We start from the raw sequence: 6241 nt of genomic DNA on the forward strand, positions 1-6241 counted from the left end.
ATGATAGTAAATGTTTATCAGCCTCATTCCCACCAAGTCCCATTTGCACATTTTAAGAATGTGGTATTGACTGATGTATGCTTTCTTAAATCACTCTACAGAATACTACTTAACACAGATTTAAGTGCGTCATGAGATATGTTCTTTTTAGTGTGTGTGTTTCCATTGATCATATTAGTTGTTTTATTCCCATTTCTCAATATAAATTCTTGGAAATTCTCGCGAACGTATGGTTGAAGTGGACTTCTTTATTCAGGTGATAGATTGTTTGGCACAGATCTCAAACTCAAGACCTGGGGCCCAGTTCTGGCCTGCCACACCATTTTATGTGGCCTTCAAAAGCAAATCATGCATGTCAACTTGCATGATCCTTATTAAAATCTGTAAGCAAATGTCAAATGACTGCGGGTAATAAATAATACTGATATTTTGCAATTATTTTGACACACTTTTAAGATTCAATGAACGATAATAAGATCCACTATATTCATTGACTTGACCATTTGCCTAACTCGTGATCCATTAATTTGTTGTGCCCAAGCAATCTTATGATGAAACGATGAAACATTTTGCCGTTTCATAACGCTGTTCTGAGGGAAGACGCAACCTGAAAGGGGTCTGCGACAAAAATAAGTTTAACACCATGCTGCATGGCACACCGATTGGCTGTCAGAGCGAGAAAGGGAGTAAGGGGAAGAAAAAGAGAAAGAAAAATACATTGACTGAAATGTAACTCATTCACTACATTTCCCCTAATTTATTCGGGAATTAAAAATATGACGTAGAGTGCCATTCTTGAATTTGTTGGTTTTGGTTTTTCATGCTAGGAGTGCTGATAAAGCACTGGCCAGACCTCTGACAATATTTTTCCCTTTCATGAGGGAGCAGCATTTCCCTTTTTTTCCATGTTAGCGCTTTGTTCCAGCTTCAGCTCTTGTTCAAGCACTATGTAAACCAGTATGTTATTTGTTATTTGTTTATTTATTTTTTTACTTCAAGATGGTGCCGCAAGAGAGGCTGCCTTTCCAGCAGCTCCTGTATTTTGTTTTTCTACTTCTTTTTTTTCCTTTCCTCTTCCTTTCATAACTTTGCTGCTGTGAAATGTAAATTTCTCCACTGCGAGACAAATACAGGTACATCCAATCAGATCCAATCCAATGTATGTATTGCATTGTATTTTGGACAGCCACCCTCATTTTAAGCTCATATAACTCCAGACCCATATAATTTAAGAATTAAGTTTTTTTTATGAAAGAAGATAGTCTAAGGTTTCTTACGGTGCATTGAATGTTTATGTAGTCCTAAAACCCAATATTTTGTTGGTCCTGCAATTTCAGTGACAATGACAAAAACCCTGACACTGGAGTAAACACATTTTTGCACATTGTCTGGCAGTGAATGAGTTAAAGAAAACCACAAACAACAAAATCAGATTTTGGCAAATTGCTACAATATGTTTGCATGCAGGTGAATTAGAAGTACATTCCTAACTGGACAGCGGCACACAAAAAGGGCTAATTTTGAGAGTAAAATGAAATATCCAACTTTTAATGCCTTCTTAAAACGACATTCCTGTTGGGGGTGGAACTCCCTCAGAACAGATGTAAAGTAAATAGTACACATCATCACTTTGATGAGCCTTGTATGGTTTTGTGTCATACTGCTTATACAGTGCCAGGTTGTTGTTTCAGACCTTGGATAGTAAACATCTTTGGTTTTGTGTGTGTTTCTGAGACATCATACATAGCTCACTCACATTACCTTGTGAAAGGTTTATCGCCTCAAAATAATTTATCCATGGCATTTTTTGGCGATGAAATACTGATCACATGTAGCAGCAAAGCTTTAAGTGCATTTTTACGAGAGTACCTCACATGCTTAGAAAGGCATATCATGAATGTGGTGGTGCAAGATGAGAAACCTGGCACCAGTGTGCCTAAATGGTTTAAGCACAATGTATCTCACTCTATGTTTCAGCTGTTCAGGATCAGCAAGTGGAGCTCCAACTTATACCGGATGTGAATACAATACACACTCCACCGAACACATGCGCTGTACAGATTGCTCAAATCCAATTGTTGATGATCACCAATTAGCCGAATTTCCATCAGAAAAATGACCTGAGCAGTGAGGGAAGACTGCAATGATGCACGACGGAGGTGGGCATTGTTACTGGAATCGTCACTAGCTGGGCCAGTGCCGACGGATCTGCTCAGTTCATCATTGATGGACTCCTGTAACATGGAGACAGGCGGAAACATGTGATCTTATTTGTTTGTGACTATACGACGGGTTGCTTAGAGCAGACTGCAATGGTGATGGGCTCATCTCATTCCTCTATTACACGTTCCTAGGACCTCACCCTTCATTCCCGTTTACCTGATATTTCATCAAAGAGAAAGTAGATGATAACGTAGCAAGTTAGGACAAGGGAGAAAGTGCTGAGGCAACTTACTTACCTGATGAGTCGAAAGGAACGTTTATGTCGGTGCAGGGGGATTCATCTGTACTATAAGCACTCAGCAATATGAACAATACTGTGCAGAGGTCGGGAACCTATGGCTCGCGAGCCATATATGGCTCTTTTGATGATTGCATATGGCTCGCCGATAAATATTACATATTATAATACATATTGTCGTTTTTTTCGTCGTTCATTTCCCGTTGGGGCTGCAGTTGGCGGAAAGCGCAATTTTGATTGGATGACACTGACCTAGAATGGCCGAAAGCGCCATGTTGATTGGATGATAGTGGCCGTCATGTTGAAATCGGTAAACGGCCCTTTAAATGAGCCCAACTTGTGCACTTCAGCGTGAATGCACCGGAGCATTAGAGGAGAGAAAATGTTCTGATTCTAATTTGCAATGAAACAATACCATCGATGAAACAGTCGAATGTCAGTGACATTTTAACAAGCCCCATGTTAACGTTAGCATCGACATACTTCTGCGAGAAGTAGATTGCAGATAGCAAGTGTGGAAGCTTATGAGCCGTGTGCAGGCTAGCTAGCAGTAACTTCACCTCTGGACCGGCAAATTGAATTTCATTCCGATAGTTTGCCTGGATTTTTACCAAAGACGAGGAACGGAAAACCATCCATGTTAACGGTGAGTACTATCACAAAGTCATTTTAAATAATACATTGTGATATTTTGTTGAAAAGTGGCCGCGCGTGCGCTTGTGTGTGCGCGCGCGAGCGTTTGTATGTGCCCGCGCGCGTGCGTGTGGCTCTCGCTGAAAAACATTTCTAAATATTTTACTTTTATGGCTCTCTTAGTCAAAAAGGTTCCCGACCCCTGATACAGTGCCTCGAACACCAGCTTTATATTCCTTGACAGGAGGTACTTTGAAGAGCACAGTACAAATCTTTTTCTTTTCAACTTTTATCACTAGCCACAGGTAATAACCAGCCAAGCAACTACAATAGTCACCTCAATGACATCGGCCTCAGATGTCGTAAAATCATTCAAGCTTGTCACAAATGCACTGTTAAAATCATTAGTTATCATGTATTAGTCATATCAGAGTCACAAATACATACATACATACATACATACATACATACATACATACATACATACATACATACATACATACATACATACATACATACATACATACATACATACATACATACATACATACAAAGAACAAAGCCACTTCTTCTTTTCTTTTCGGCTTTTCCCTTCAAGGGGTCGGTCGCCACAGCAAATCAGTGTCCTCCATCTTCAGAGGTTTGATTCGCATGTTTGTTTTGGCCAAGCTTTTACGTCGGATGCCCTTCCTGACACAACCCTCTGTATTTATCCGGGCTTGGGACCGGCACAAGGAGACACTGGCTTGTGGCTACATTTCAATACACATACAGCCTAAAAAAAATTATAATTTAGAATTTTAACATTGTGGCTTGCATGTAGGCATAGCTGGTTTTGGAAGGAAAAGTAGAACATGGATGGATGGATGGTCTTTCGATTTGTGGTGGGGATTTTTCAATGTATGCATTTTGGACATGTGGAACAGGCAGCCTAATGTCTTGTACTATTGTCACCTCTCACAACAGGACAACAGCTGATATGCAGACATTGTCTCAGGCCTATGTGAGACCTTTCACATATAGCTGATGTGACAAAGTACACCCGGAGTACTTTCATGTGTAAAACAATGGTAATAAAATGTGTTCTCGGGGCAAAGGAAGTATTTTCATTCATCATCTGTCTTTCTGGCCGGTGAACGTGATATGTTATGAAAGAAATATATCCATTCAGCTGCCTTTATTAGAGGTTCTCTGGTAAATTGGAATTGACAGGATAACATTGACATGCTGATTTTTTCAGAACACCATTTTTTATAATGAATCATCTTTGCCATTTTCCTCATTTCTGTTTGACTTTCTGGATGACATTTGTGCTGGGCACGATGATGAAGATAGCTTAGGAAAAGAAGCAGAAACAGCATGAGTCAAGACTGCCTGTTCAGACTTAAGCATATTTAGCCTACAACTGTCACTTTCATGATTTTTTTTAACCGCTCTGTCTTGGACCTGATTTCAAACACAACCCACTCCTGTAGAAAAATTGTGATGTATGCAACCCCCCCCCGCCCCCCCCCCACCCCACACACACACACACATGTACTCAGAAAGTTTATGTACCGGTAATCTTTCACCCACAATTGTGAGCACAGGGGGAAATGCAGCCCAGCTCCACCTCTAAGAAATCAGTAACTGTGACATAATTATGTAACTAATAAAGTAAAAAGGGGGTGAGCTTTGATGGGTGAAGCTGAAAAGATATTTTATTTTTTGTGTGTGGGATTTGCAATCTGTGATTCTATGGAGCTCGCTCGCTCCCCCGCTGTTTGGCTCTGGCTGGAAGGTGGCCCCCCTCTGGCTAATGTTATGGAGAATCTGAGGAATTTTACGGCTGTCTTTTCCCGCCGACACTTTTTTCTTTTGTTCTCCTTTGAAGAATGCCTTTTTAGAAAGACATTTTATTTACATATTTAACTACGGATGAAAGAAATGAAGGGTTAGTAAGCAAAGCTCCCCGGGTTTTTAAGGCAATTTGATGAATACTGTAAAAGGGGCTGGAGCTTATGCATTTTGGTCAAGCCTGGCATTTGATTGATGTCAAAGAGTCCACTGTGATGATGATTGTTTTAAAAGTAACCCATAACTCTTTTTGAAGACTTAAAATCTGTTTATGCCATCTCTGTACATTACAAGCTTGATTCTGGTTGTCTTGGCCTGTATTGGATGACTTGTCCTCCGTTCTAGCATGTGATGAGGTATGTTATGGAAAAGATGGGGGACACTTTAGTCGTGTTTGGTATTGTTGGGGGGCATTGAAAGGCAGTGTTGATTAAATGTACGAGTGGGGTAGCGCTCTAATCTTCTTAACCAAGGCCCTCCTCTTCTCTTTCAGAGTGCACAATGAGAAGAAACAACACACTCAGCTGGAGGTGAAACCATTTGTTCATATGGCCCGCACATTGTCCAAAGATCCTGTTCTGCCTCCCGATTGCACACATTCAACATTTAGCTCAGGATGAGCCACCTTTATCAACATCATGTTATTTTCTCCCCTATTGCCACTCAACTATTTGAGGGTCACAGAATTTGACCTCATCGCACATTTTTACAATGGCGAATTTAAAATATCCTGTATAGTTCGTATATTTTTGGAGGAAATGTGCATTTGAATGATCAGCTTTAGGTAAGGGTCATATGTTTTCAGGAAATGCATAAGCCAGATGATTAAATATGCAGGAGGCCTGTCTACATCAAAGCCTGCAGTATTCATCCTCATGTGTTTTAAATACAATAAAGTAACTTATTAATGTGGGCTAATTTGTCTCACTCTTTTTTTCACTATTTGACAATCTGCTTTGTGTCATAAGGTTGCATCACAGCCAAGAAAGGAAGGATCAACCTTTGACCTCATTCTTCGTGTCTTGCGCCTAATAAGAGGATGTTACATTTTGTAACCTTGTAAGTGCTGATAGAATTGTGCAATTATGGTGATAGTGGGCCATGATAGGGTTGAGAAGCTGCAATGGGTTTTTGTTGAAGATCAAGTGGGTCTATGCTGAGGTTGCTTTGAAACAGTCTTTTATTGGATGGTCATTTAAAAGAAGACTGATAAGAGGAGGATGTGAAGGGCGGGGTAACTGTTGAATGTCACAATTTATAATAAAGAAAAATCAGCCCCAATCAAGATATTTTCAAGTGGCGAGTGACTTT

At 40.2% G+C, this 6241-nt stretch overlaps 1 long non-coding RNA gene across 1 annotated transcript; it reads left to right on the plus strand.

Annotated features, from left to right (window-relative positions):
• Positions 1 to 5220: 5220 nt before the first annotated feature.
• Positions 5221 to 5843, plus strand: LOC148899382 (uncharacterized). The gene is made up of 2 exons (XR_016114722.1): positions 5221 to 5286; positions 5424 to 5843. It is a non-coding gene; the product is annotated as an uncharacterized LOC148899382 (long non-coding RNA).
• The last annotated feature ends 398 nt before the right edge of the window (positions 5844 to 6241 follow it).

This window comes from Hippocampus bargibanti, linkage group LG04 (genome assembly GCF_051943395.1).
Source record: "Hippocampus bargibanti isolate YZ-2025 linkage group LG04, ASM5194339v1, whole genome shotgun sequence".
Taxonomy (NCBI): Eukaryota; Metazoa; Chordata; class Actinopteri; order Syngnathiformes; family Syngnathidae; genus Hippocampus; species Hippocampus bargibanti.